Source organism: Panthera onca, chromosome A2 (assembly GCF_046562875.1).
Source record: "Panthera onca isolate mPanOnc1 chromosome A2, mPanOnc1 haplotype 2, whole genome shotgun sequence".
NCBI classification, from domain to species: domain Eukaryota; kingdom Metazoa; phylum Chordata; class Mammalia; order Carnivora; family Felidae; genus Panthera; species Panthera onca.
This window is the reverse complement of record NC_138340.1, coordinates 118,143,455-118,157,577: the sequence shown is the minus strand read 5'-3', so window position 1 is coordinate 118,157,577 and position 14,123 is coordinate 118,143,455.

Below are 14,123 nucleotides of genomic sequence, written 5' to 3'. Positions count from 1 at the left end.
AGGCACATCGGTGTGAAAAAGGCAATAGCCACAAGTTTATTAACATTGAAAATTAAAGTAAGCTCGGCCCCAGCCAGGCAGTCCTTGCTGAAATGAATCCCATTATCCCTCTAATAACTGCACGGGGCTCAATTGGATGCCACCCAGGGGGTAGAGAAGCCTCAATACAGGTCACCTCTCTGCCAGCTTCGGGGAGCTGAAGACTCCGGCTCACTGATGATCACAGAGGAAACACAAACACCCCCTCCTCCCCTGCCGCTCTTCCGACTACGCTTGAATCGGTGGGTTTGCAAGGCGCTGTGAAAAGGGGAGGCCCGAGAGAATTAGGCGTGTTCTGACCTGGGCGCCCTTTCAAATAGTTGCTGAATGGAATTCGCAAAGCTGTGTTGCAGGGCTCTGGAACAGGACGTCACCAGATCAGGGGTCCTGCCTGGGGCTCAGCAATCGGCCTTGTCTTCTTTTTCGTCCCTTGATCCTAGTGTTAGCTATTTTGAGATGCCCAGTGCTGGTATGAGAGCTGCCCTGGACCTCAAGCACATGCAGCGGGTGCAGGAAACAAGGCTCTCGCGGGTAAAATAATCAGAAAACGATCAGTGTGTGCGGTGGCCCACAGCCTCGCCAAAATGTAGAGAAAGAAAAGGTGGGTGGTCAGAGGACCACCAGAGGACACGTGGCTTAGGTCAAGTAAAGGCAGAGGGAATCTCGAAAACAAAACGTATGGAGGGAAGGCGCTTGGAGGAATAGGGAGACTGGCCGGGCAGAAGGCAAGTTTGGAGCTGGGGACCAGTAGACAAGTGAGCGTGGGTGAGGGTAGAGAGGGTGGCCCAGGGAAAGCGGCACGGGGAAGTTTGGATTTAATGCTGGATTTAAAGGGAATCCTTGGAGGTTTCAGACAAGACGAATCACATGATCGAAGGATTTAAGTCACTTGACACTGAATTTGCTTTACATTAAAAAAAATATGTTTGGATTCTAAATCTTAATTCACCTTCAATTTCATGAATTTCATTCACTGTTCTATCCAAAGCCACTTACTTCGAGGGGGTTTCAGCGCTCCCCAGAAACCCAACTGAAAATCCCTGGTCCATGCGCTCCCTTGGTTTCAGAGCGAAACTTTGTGCTTTTTTCCTCTCTTCTCAAACTTCCAGCATCTCTGTTTGTGTCCTGCTCTCAGCTCCGACCTTGCCTCCTCATATTCCTCCCACTTCTGCCCACCAGTCGGCCTGTGCCCCCCCAGTGCCCCCTGGGCCCCACTGTTCTGCCTCCTCCCGTTTCTGCCAACACCTCCACCAGGGGCTGGATCTCCCCTCCTCCTACTCAAGGATGCTCCTTCCACTGCAATTGGCTACAAAGGGCAGAAATCGCTCTCCATCCCATTTCTCTGCTCCCCTTTGAAGGAGGATTGCTCAAAAGAGCTGTCTACCCTGGCCACTGCACTGCCTCCCCTCTGTTTTTCCCTAGAACCCTCCCCACCTAGGCTTGACCCGGCCCCTCCCAAAGAGCCACTCCTTGTCGAGGTCACGGAACACCTGATGACCCACGGTGTAACTCAATGCAATGGTCAACTCTCTGTTCTCACCTTATCTGAACTCAGTGCAGTTCTGCACTGGGCTCCCAGGATGCTGCTCCTTCTCAGTCTCCTTCCCACTTTTTCAGCCTCTAAAAACTTATAGCGAGTCCTTGAGCCTGTTCGCTCTCTAAACCATATGCCTAGTTGATCTCATCTAGTCTCAAGGCTGTCATGTAAACACCACCTCATTGCTAATGAGTCCCAAATTTATATCTGTAGTTTATTCCACTCCCATCTCCGGAGGGGTGTCTGCTTGAATGTCTAACAGGTGTCTGGAATTTGATATTTCCAAAAGTAAACTCGTGGTTCCTGCCCCACATCCCACCACCCTGCCAGCCACCCATCCCCCTCCCCCCCCCCCACACACACACCTCTGCACACACGCACCAATACCTCCTTTCCCGGCAGCCTTCTCAATGGCAACTTCCTCCTCCCCTTTGCGCAGGACTAAAATTTCAGCCATCTTCACCTGCTCTCACACCCTCCATTCCTATCCATCAGTAAATCTAACCGACACTGTCTTCCAAGGATATCCGGACAGACCATTTCTCACCACCTCCGCTGCCATCTCCCTGCTCCAAACCACCATCGCTTCCAAGATGACGGCAGTGGCCTCCTCGCTGGTCTCCCTGCCGCCATCTTTGCCCTCTGCTCAACTCGGCAGCCAGAGCGATTTTTGTAAAGTAAAATTCGGAGAATGTCATTTCACTGCTCAAAGCCTTCTAATGACTGCCCAGGTCACTCAGAATAGGATGCGACCTTCTTACCGTGGCCTAAGAAGTCCTACCCTCCCTGGCCCCAGCTACTTCTCCGTCTGTCCTCTCCCTCTCTCCCTCTGCTCAGCCGCACTGGCCCCTTGCTGTTTTTCCAATGTGCCTTCGCACACACTGCTCATGCTGGCTGCGGCGGAATTCTCCCAGAGGGCCACATGGCTGGCTGCTCCCGTCCCTCCAGATCCTACAGAGTGTCACTTCCCTGCTTAGCGAAGCCTTCCCCAGCCACCCCGTATAAAGCATACACACACGCTGGCCCTCTCGTTCACTTTTCGTGCTTAACTTTTCTCCATTCAGTTTATCACCAGCTATTAAACTGAGTCCTACTTGAATTTTCTTGGTCTCTCCATCAGAATAGGGCTCCTCTGGGGCGGGGATTGTGTTGTGCTCACTCTTTTGTCAGTGCCTAATATGCAGTAGGAACTCAATAAATACTCATGGAATGAACGGTAGTTATTTGAACCCACTCTTTAAAAGAATGTTTTAATGTTTGTTTATTTTTGAGAGAGAGAGAGAGAGAGAGAAACAGAGTGCAAGTTGGGGAGGGGCAGAGAGAGAGAAGGAGACACAGAATCTGAAGCAGGCTTCAGACTCCCAACTGTCAGCAGAGAGCCCGACGTGGGGCTTGAACTCACGAACTGTGAGATCATGACCTGAGCTGAAGCCTGACGCCCCCTTGAACCCACTTTTATAAGCGCCCCCTTGAACCCACTTTTATAAGCACCTGCTGTGTGTACCAGCAAACACAAAACCTCTCTGCTCCAGCCATCCGTTGCCAGGTGGCTCAGTGTCCAAGGCCTGGATTAGCTCCCACGGACGCCACGAAAACTACCTGAATGCACGGCGCTGCTGACATCTCCTTTCCTCCGTCCCACCCCCCTCCGGATTACCAAGATGAGTTCGTTTCTGCCCTCCGCTCCCTTGCCTGGGAAATGAGTTTTCCGATGCCAGCTGCTGCCCGGTTGCTTCCCTCCAAAACAAAAGTAATCGACCGTAACCCACGGTTTCCTTCCATTAGGCTAAGGGAGCAGTGACCAGGACGGCAAGCCTCAGCTCTTCCATTTACTTACTCTGTGATTTTGGCCAAGTTTTTTTAATCTCCTGCATCTCAGTTTTCTTAACTGAGGGATGGGGAAAATAAAGCTGACTTCTAGAGAGGTCGTGGGATTAAATGACATGAAGAGTGGATAACACCAGAAACAGAGTACATGCTCACTAAATGTCCGTTTACCTTCCTCTTCTCACCAAAAGGTGACCCTAGAATCACTCTGAAGTTACAGTTTCTTTTTTTTTATGTTTATTTATTTTTGAGAGAGAGAGAGAGAGAGCATGGGGGAGGGACAGAGAGAGAGGGAGACAGAGGATCTGAAGAGGGCTCTGCACTGACAGCACAGAGCCCGATGTGGGGCTCAAACTCATCAACTAAGATCATGACCTGAGCCAAAGTCGATGCTTACCCAACTGAGCCACCCAGACTCCCCCTAAAGTTACAATTTCTAACCCAACACTTGACTGTGGTCCTCTAGAGATGCCTGGCCAGGGTGCCAAGGTGGTGGAACCTGTTTAAGCCATTCGCCTCCTTCCCCTCCCCCTCCTCCTCCGCTCCCTCCTCCTTCACCCAAGCCCACAGAGGAACAGACTGCCCTTGGCATCCATCTTGCATTTATGGCAGTCCTTCCCCGTCCTGCAACGGTGGTGAACTGAATTCAGAAAAATGACAGGTCGTTACAAATATATTGCATGTTGTAAAATGAAAGAATGTCCTTGTTAGAAAGCCAAATGACTTACTTTGGGAGTAACTTTAAATGATAGGCAGAGGCTACTGCGAACACAGAGTGCACGTGTTACACTTTGGTGTAATACTTTAAACATACACGTGGCACTCGATTATCAATACATGTGGACGTTGGCATTAATCCTCTAACTGGAATGATCTCTGACGGTAACTCTCCATTACTCAGCTCTATTGATTTGGGTTCAGACTTGGAGAATACTCAGGCCAGGTCTCCACTGAGGAGAGAGGCATGGAGAGTTGGTAATTATCCAATGAATTCCAGTAATTATGCAATGAATTACAAATTGTCTATACCGGCGTTTCCTGGAATGTTTAATTCAGCAACATACCTGTGAACTTTCCAGGACTCATTCGGGGGAGGGGTTGGGGAAAGGGCGTGTTTAATAGGGAAGCCTGTCCACTTCCTCCTGCCCTAGTACTTGTCCACCTACTTCCCCTCTCCCCAGTACATTCCTATAAATACGTGTAATTCACATGACTTTGGGTTTCGGTCTGGAACCGCTTCTGCTTCCAAGTTAAAAACACTAAAGTAAAAAAAAAAAAAAATGCTAAGGAAATCCTAATTGGTTAGGTATGTTACCCCAAGTAGGTCACTGTCTGCACGAGATAGCTTCCCTCAAATTCTGTGATTGTGACTCTGAAACCAGGACTTTGACACAGGCCATGGACCTCGTTGAGAACTGGAAAATAACAGGCCCTACCTTCAAAACACAGCCTGGTATAGGTTCATCACTGCCTCTCCCCAAGACGTATTTGATTGCCGTTGTTCCCGGACTCCTGCACACCTACTATTTATGAGCCCACGTTGGCAGGGTTGAGCCCAATGTGAGTTATATGCATCTTTTGTTGGAGAAATATTTTTTTAAGATTATTTATTTCGAGGGGTGCCTGGGTGGCTCGGTCGGTTAAGCGTCCGACTTCAGCTCAGGTCACGATCTCGCTATAGGCATTTAAAATGTTTTTTTCCGTCTCAAACGACTTAAGGAGATATCTGTACGTCCATATTCATAGCAGCAGGAACTTAAGGAGATATCTGTACATCCATATTCATAGCAGCAATATTCACAAGAACCAAAAGGTAGAAACAACCCAAATATCCACCGATAGTTAAACCCATTAACAAAATGTGGTATACACATACAATGGGATATTATTGTTCCTCCTTAAAAAGGAAAGGGATTCTGACACAGGCGACAACGTGGATGAACTCTGAAGGCATTATGCTAAGTGAAAGACATCAGACGTAAAAGATACATACCGTCTGATTCTACACATTTGCAGTAGCTAGAGTAAGCAAATTCACAGAGACGGAAAGTTGAATAGTGGTTACCGTAGTGGGGAGTGTTGTTTAATGGGCACAGAGTTCCAGTCTGGGATGATGAAGAAGCTCTAGAGATGGATGGTGATGACGGTTGCACAACTGTGTGAATGTACTTCATGCCACAAAACTGTACCATTAAAATGCAAGGGCGCCTGGGTGGCTCAGTCGGTTAAGCGTCCAGCTTCGGCTCAGGTCATGATCTCGCGATTCGCGAGTTAGAGCCCCACGTGGGGCTCTGTGCTGACCGCTCAGAGCCTGGAGCCTGTTTCGGATTCTGTGTCTCCCTCTCTCTCTCCCCCTACCCCATTCTCTCTCAAAAATAAATAAAAACATTAAAGAATGCTGTAAAAAGTCATTAAAATGGTAAAAAAAAAAAAAAATGCTTTCAGGAATGCAACTGTGTGTGTAAGTGCCAAAGTGAGGTGTCAGCCTCTTTTCCTGGAGAAGTTTCCTTAGCATGCATCAGTGTGGTATGTTCCCACTGCCTGGGGTCTGGTCTTCAGCTTGAAGAAGGTTCAGGACCCTACCTTTGTCAGCCCAAAGGGAACTGACCCAATATTCCTCTCTGTTTTCTGTTGGCGAATGTTCATGGGAGGCAATCCGGAGGCTGTTTGGTGAACATCGAATCGAGACAGGGAAAACCAGAGGCGCCTGGGTGGCTCAATCCATTAAGTATCCGACACTGGCTCAGGTCATGATGTCACGGTTCATGAGTTCAAACCCTCCCATTGGGCCCGCTTGGGATTCTCCCTCTTTTCGCTCTCTCTCTGCTCCTCCCCTGCTCACGCTTTCTCTCTCTCTCTCAAAATAAATAAATAAAACTTTAAAAAAAGAGAGAGAAAACTAAGTGCTTACGTGGCATCATGATAGGATAGGATGTTCTTGCCAAAGGGACCTGAAGTCCGTCAGTTACACACGTGTAAAGTCTATGACTTCTGTCACCATATTGGAGAGCCTCTTCCAAGAAGATGGGAAATTACCTGTCAGTTGACTGTGGCTCCCTCTCCCTCAGACGAGGTCTGGGTGGGCCCTGCTAACATTTACCTCTGAGACCCTCTTTTTGTCCTGCTCCCACGGGTGAGCAATCCTGCCCCCTTTGGATCAAATCATTCTTTCTTTAGATTTTCTAATAAAGTGTTCAAACAGGTTGCATTTGAGTCGTGGGGGCCTGGCTACTCTTTCTTCCCCTTCAGATGACTTCTAGCACGTCCACTATGATGAATTTCATCAAAGTTTAAATCTCAGAGAAGAAGGACAGCCCCCCTTTACAGAGTTCTTGGGGACACTTCCTGGAGCCCCCAAGTACTGACAACAACTACCATTACCCATCTTTTCCAGTTTTCTCAGCACACAGGTGACTAAGGCAAAGCCAAAGGATCTCTTTTCTGTGTCGTCGAGCTGGGGAATGCAAACTGGAGGTGTCTCCAACAGTGACCCGTGCAAAAATGATGATCCTGCTGGAGGGGCAGACCCTCCCTCTTTCAGCTCTCCTTCAGCTCTGCATGCCAGTAATCGCCTGCTGTCCGTGACAGATGGCAGGTAGACCCCGGGCAGAGAGCTCAAAATGGACTTTGAGTATTTCTCTTCTTGGCAGGCTCTTGTGCAAAGAGGTGAAGGGTTGCCGGCACCAAGGATGTCTCCGCTCAAATCCACCTGGCGGAGGTCAGGGTTGAGGACCTGGGTGAACTTAACCTTAAGCAGAGCAGATCCACAGATAAACAAAGGGAACCATGATTTTGAGCCTGGTCAGCTTCTTAATCCTCTATAAGCACACACATCACTCACTACAAATTCTTATCCCAAACTGGAATTCACCGGAAGAAATCAATTTATGGCGGCAGATGTTTTTTCTCTTGCTTGTCTTGTCTTAAGCAAAACAAATTGCACAACGAGCAAGACTGATAGCAATAATATTAAGTCCGTAATAATGCAAATCAATTCTTAAGTGTGAGACGTGGGAAGATAAGTTGGGGAGAAGTTTGTGATAAAGGCACCATTCGTAGGAGACATTATAGCAGTGTGTTATGTACTACCTTTAACCTAGAGAACATGGACTTGAAGTTCAGATCAACCTATGGTCAAATCCTAGCCTTTCTACCATGTGATTCTGGGTCATGGCTAAGCCGCTTCATAGATCATAAAACGGAATAATAAGATTTGATGAGGGAATGAAATCAAAGAGCATGTATCAAGAACCCCGTAGAGCATTTGGCACGTAATAGGTGCTTAAAGAGAGTGGTTCCTGTCTCCCTCTCTTTAGCTCCTAAACAAGCACAGCCTCGCTTGTGCATTTAACAAGTGGTTCCTGCCTCAAACTTCACGTCCTTAGAAGTTACAGCAAATCCATACCTTTGATAAATAGCTTTATAATGGGCTGCTCTTGTGCCGTATATCCCAAAATCAAATAGACAGGCAAGCATCTAGGAAATTTAAAAGAAGCAAACTTTCTCCATTTCCGCGACCCTCAGGCATATCACGGTGTCCTGGGCCGATCTGAACTCTCCCAGCCGTTTCCACCAGGAGGAAAGCTCTGCCTAGGTCTGCCCAGCAGCTAGTCATACAGGGAAGCTTGGTGAGTAGGATGTTGGGGAAGAAGCAAGAAGGAGAAGTGAGAGGTCACCGGCTTGTCGTTGACCTCTGACCTCATCTCAGAGCCCACTTTCAGATGCCCCAGCCCATTTCAGCCATCAGAGGTTGAGGACCTTGGAGATGTGGGAGGTGCCCGGGCTCCAGCAGGACAGGCTGCCCAGGCCTTGATCAAGAGAGGGGAAGGTGGAGAGATCTGGGGTCTCCTTGCTCCTCTTGTCCTTCCTCAACAGCCCCCTAGAAGATCATAGATCCCCCAAGACCAAATCACTTCCTTTTCAAGCTGTCCTCACATTTGGAATTCCCAAAAGACAGCAATAAAATGAGAGGTACCCTCAGATTACCATTTGCAGGTGTTCCAAGATGCAGCAAGCCATTTGAATCCCCCCTTAGGCCAGGGGATTCACTCCATCTGTCCTGGCAATTCAGCCGAGACCAGTATTTTCTGATGTGCGGCTTTCCTGAAATGTCTGTTTCTCCTTTTTTTTTTTTTTTTTTTTTTTTACATACCGAAGAAGAAAAATCAGCATTACCATCCACATTATTAGAACCGAAAATAGCCTCGTTTCTCCCCAACCCATATCACTGCCGCATTACACATACATTTTGTGCATCAACCTTAAAGGTTGTTGTGTTTCCCTCCTGCCTTCTCCTTTCATTATACAAGATTTCCAGTTATTCAGTATTTTGTTCTCATTAGAACACTGCTTGTCACATGTTTTCACCAGAGACATTCATCACCAAGGTCAAAGGGTGAATATCGTGATCTATTACGCTTAGAGGAATCTAATGAAAAGCCACATAATTATCCAATTTAAAGAGAAGCATGTAAAAAAAGAAGGGGGGCACTTGCTATAATTTAAATTGTTTTGTTTCCCTGAAGCAAAATTCAGCACCTGATTGACAGGACCTAATGATAATTCTTATTGATATGGGGATGTTAATTGTGGAGAGATATTTAATAAGTCTTATATTCTGGAGGTAAATGTGTGCTCTTAACCTGCACCTGAACCTGATTTTTGATGCAGCGTGGGGATGAGGTACAGATACAGATAAATGAGCACAAGTGGATTTTCAGTCTTGTGTGGCAGAATGGAAATTGGAATCTTCAGAATCTATTAGGAGAACAATTCCACAGTTGCTCACACTTTTATAAATTATACTGTATGTTATAGGAAGACACAAAGTCAGGGGAGGTTCAAGAGAGGATATGTCGTGACTTTGCGTAGAAGTTTCTAAGGGTGGTACTTAATGATGGCGTTGTGTTGTTTTTAGTCAAAGACACATACCTAAAGCCGTGCTCTGTATTCATTTTCAGACAAAATGGACAAATGAGATCCATTTCCTGCATCACCTCTCTCCTACCCCCAGGCTTACCTCGCAGAAAATGAGGTTAATTTTGAAACCTAGGTAAATGCTCAGAAGAAAATGAATTCTTACACTGAACAAAACCAGTTGAGAAGGCGTTCCTGGGCCTAGATCTCAAAGGAAGTGATGGGTGGGGGCTGAAAACATCAACCAGATCTCACTCTATCCTGAGATCACTGGGCCCTGGGAGCCAGCTTCTGGGGCTGTGGACAGAGCTGGGGTCAGCACTGACTTCCTTGTGAGGCCGTTTCCAAATCACTGCCCAGAGGAGAGGAGGTGATTCACCAGATGTGGTTATGTGGGATTCAGTAAGCTACGGCCTGCCCTCACTGAGAGGCTGTGCATTTTTGTATGTTTTTGTTATGTTCTAGCAAAGTTTTAAATATTGGAACTTTAAAACTGCATCTGCTGTTATGAGACAACTCCATCACTCGGGAACTGATACTTATATAGCTAACTTTGGGCAAATGATACAAAGTAAACAAAAAAACAAAACCTACTCTAAAAACAAGTAGGCTTGAAAAAAAAAACAAAAAACCAGTGGCTTCAATCTGAAGGAGGGAATTTCTAGTTGTGAAATTGAGTTCAAAAAAATTTTTATAAACTCTGAGTTAACTCAGTCTTCCAATTTTACTATTGGAAAAAGACTTACATTTTAATATGATATGCTATAAATATAAATATTTATACTAATATTTAATATAAAATGCTATAAATGTAGCATTAATATGGTATTTTGGTCAACATAATTATTCACACCAACCCATATTTAACTCCAAAACAATCGAGCCAAAGATTGTTATAGACTGAGTCACAAATGGGTCACTGTCATCAGAAACTAAGAGCTGTCAATCTACAAATAGGAACATGAGAGTTCAAGTGCAATCATTAAAAGGGTATCACAGAAAACTAGAGTAATTGTTAATGAACAAATATTTAAAATGTTCAAAGCATTCCAAGATAAGATTCTTTTGAACATAACATCTGGGGGTCTGGGACACAGTGGATGATCAATAAATGAGCAACGAGCAAGAAATTCTGTTTTTCTTTGGCTTCCTGAATTTGCTTCATTATTTTTGCTTTTTAAAAAAAAATTTTTTTTAACATTTATTTATTATTGAGAAAGAGAGAGACAGAGCATGGAAGGGGCAGAGAGAGAGGGAGACACAGAATTGGAAGCAGGCTCCAGGCTCCGAGCTGTCAGCACAGACCCCGATGCGGGGCTCGAACTCACAGACCGCGAGATCATGACCTGAGCCAAAGTCAGACACCCAACCGACTGAGCCACCCAGGCACCCCTCAAAAATTTTTTTAAATGTTTATTTATTTTTGAGAGAGAGAGAGAGAGACAGAGTGCAAGCTGGGGAGTGGCAGAAAGAGAGAGAGGGAGACACAGAATCTGAAGCAGTCTCCAGGGTCCGAGCTGTCAGCACAGAACCTGTCGTAGGGCTCAAACTCACAAACCGCGAGATAATGACCTGAGCGAAGTCGGACGCTTAACCAACCGAGCCACCCAGGCGCCCCTATTTTTGCTTTTAATACACACACACACACACACACACACGCATGCACACACCTTGAAATATTCCAGATATAAATTATATGGACTCTGAGCCAGGTACTCACCTTAACTGAAAAAAAAGCCAAGTTAATTGGAGACGCCGAAATTGATCACAGGTTATGATACCAATGGCAGTCGAAGGAACTGCCTGTGATTTTCAACTTCCCAGGCCAGAGCATTACATCATACACAGGAGATTATAATTTCTCTGCACACTTCTGGTATCTCAGTACTTGAAAAGTGATATGCCGGCAAATTGAAGAGAGTTCAGAGAAAAGCAATAAAGATAATTGAGGGGGCCCTCAGATTGACTGATGGAAAGAGATGAAAAGAATTAAGTGTGGGCTGTGTGGCCCAGTGATGACCTGGTGGTTCTAGGAACAACATGCAGCTATATCAGTATTCCCGTCTGCGGTACGCATTCGTCCACACAGAATCACGATGAAATAAGAAACACAAAGAACCTGGTCTGATCCAGGTCAAGAGCCTAAGGCTATACCTGTGCTGGGCAGCTGTCGACACCAACCCTGAGTTGCTGTGCCTCTCAGTGGGGGATCAGGGTAACCTCAGAACTAAGAGAGGCTGGAAAGTCACCGAAATCCCCCTATCTCCACTCTGGTACCTGTCTAACCATCCATTCATCCTACACTGGACCCCTGGATCCTGGAAATGCCCTGCACCCCAAAAGGGAAGTTGTAAGGGTTGGTTAACATCATGGTCGAGTCTGGGTTCAGATCTCAACTTCAACACTTCCCAGCTGTGTGACCTTGGGAAAGTTACTCAACCTCTCTGAGGGGCCCTTTCCTCACTTGTAAAATGGAGAGTCCTTCTCCTAGGGTTGTCGGGTGAAGCTGTTCACATAAAGCACTTCTCAGGGTGTCTGGCCTATAGTAAGCACTCGATACACAGTAGTTATTGTTCTTGTTTATTATAATTAATAATTATTTAGGGAAAGCCCTAAAGATCGACAAAAACCTGATCCCCCTAATAAGGGGTTCCAGGACCTAAAACATTCACCTGTGTGTTGTCTGGCCTAGGGGACCATGCCAGAGTCTGAGGAGATCCCACGAGACTTCATATGTTATTGACGCCCTCCCTCCAACAAGCCCGTTTCCTTTATACCTATTATTGGTTGGGGACCAAATGGCCCAATTTGCCCAGCACCATCCTGGTTTCTGCGTGTTGACTTAAGGTAATTACTTATAGCAACTGCTTTCACTCATAAGGGTCACAGTTATGATGATGAATGATACGGTCACCCTAGTTCCAAGTCCCCTGACATCTTTTTCTCTACACCTTCTCTCTCTTGCACCACCTCTGGAGTTTCATAAGTATATTCAAGTTATTTTTCATCAGTCCTTACCTCATGTGGGTCAAATGGGAGGGTTGCCCTGAGTTTTACCTAAGGGTTTCCCTCGGCTTCTTTCAGGATCTGGTGAATGGATCCATAGTCACCCTTGCTGCGGGCTGTCCACATTTTCAGGTGCTCGGGCCCAAGAGCCTCGCCAATTAGTCTATCCTCAGCAAGCTTTCTCCAAACCCATTTTCATTTTAGTGGATTTTCTCTGGAAAATTTCCAACGTCACTGGATCTTTTACAAGCAGCACAATGGAAACTTTGTGGGTTTTTTTTTTAATTGAATGAAATAGTCTCTCCCTTTTTTTTTTAATGTTTATTTTTATTGTTGAGAGAGTGGGGGAAGGGGCAGAGAGAGAGGGAGACAGGATCCCTCTTTTTATTCCAGTGCTTGGAGTCAGAAGATCTGGGTTTGAGTTCCAGGTTCATCTGAACTGCCTGCAAGAACTCACACGAGCCACTTCTTCCCGAGCCTCAGTTTCCTCATCTCTGAATAACATGCAGGTAGTCAAGTTACTGACAAATCCATCTCCAAAATAGCTTTACTTCTTCCTTTTCCATCTGTACGCTCTCTTTTTTCCTGCCTTGGTGCACTGGCTAAGACCTCCAGTACAATGCGGAACTGAAGTGCTGAGAGTGAACATCCTTGTCTTATTCTCATTCTTATGGGAAAGGGATTTAATGTTTTGCCACTAAATATAATGCTACTTGTAGACCTTTGTAAATAATGTTTATTTATTTTTGAGAGAGAGAGAGAGAGAGCGTGGGGGAGGGGCAGAGAGAGAGGGAGACACAGAATCTGAAGCAGGTTCCAGGCTCCGAGCTGTCAGCACAGAACCCGACTCAGAGCTCGAACCCACAGACTGCAAGATCATGACCTGAGCTGACACGGGACGCTCAACCGATTGAGCCACCCAGGCGCCCCACCTGTAGACTTTTCACTGATGTCCCCTATCAGGGCAAAGAATTTCTCTCCTAATCCTAGTTTACTGAGAGTGTTGAGTCTTGTCAGATGTGCTTTTTCTATTTATTGAGATGATCACATAATTTCCTCCCATATTCTATAACTTATTAAATTACAACGATTAACTTTCAAATATTTAAAGAACTTTACGTTCTTGGGATAAACCCCTCGTATTGTCAGACTCAGTTTACTAATATTCCGTTAATGATTTTGTGTCTATGTTATTGGTGTAATACTAGAAGAAAAGTGTTTTTCTTCTCTTCCTATACTTGGAATCACATGAGATTCCATATGTTAACAGGTTTTGTAGCCTCTGCAGGCTCCAAGGCTGGTGCACCTGCTAGGAATGACGACAATGCCCGGCACAAAGGTAGGTGGTCCTTGCCATGGCAAGAGCCCACAGGGTGGTCGGGAACCCATCCCAATGACTCATTCCGACTCTCTCACAAACTTAGTCATAACCAGTAACTCAGAACCCTCAGCCTGTGAGTTTGGTAAAGTTGTCCCCCGGGTTTTCCAGGGAGGCCCCCATGTAGAATATTCTCTCCTGTTGTTAATCCTCATCACACCATATATCCTGAGTTTGGAGTAGTTTTCCCTGAATGCACTGACGGGTTCCTGCCTAGAAAGAAACTCATTTACCACTTGCCTGGCTCCTCAAGTGGACGCAGAACATTTTCCTACAATCTGTCCCAACATGGGACATGGTAGAACTCATGAGACATGTATAGTTTCAATAGTTTCAAATCTGTAAAGAAGTTCAGTTTTGGGGCACCTGGGTGGCTCGGTCGGTTAAGCGTCCAACTTTGGCTCAGGTCATGATCTCACG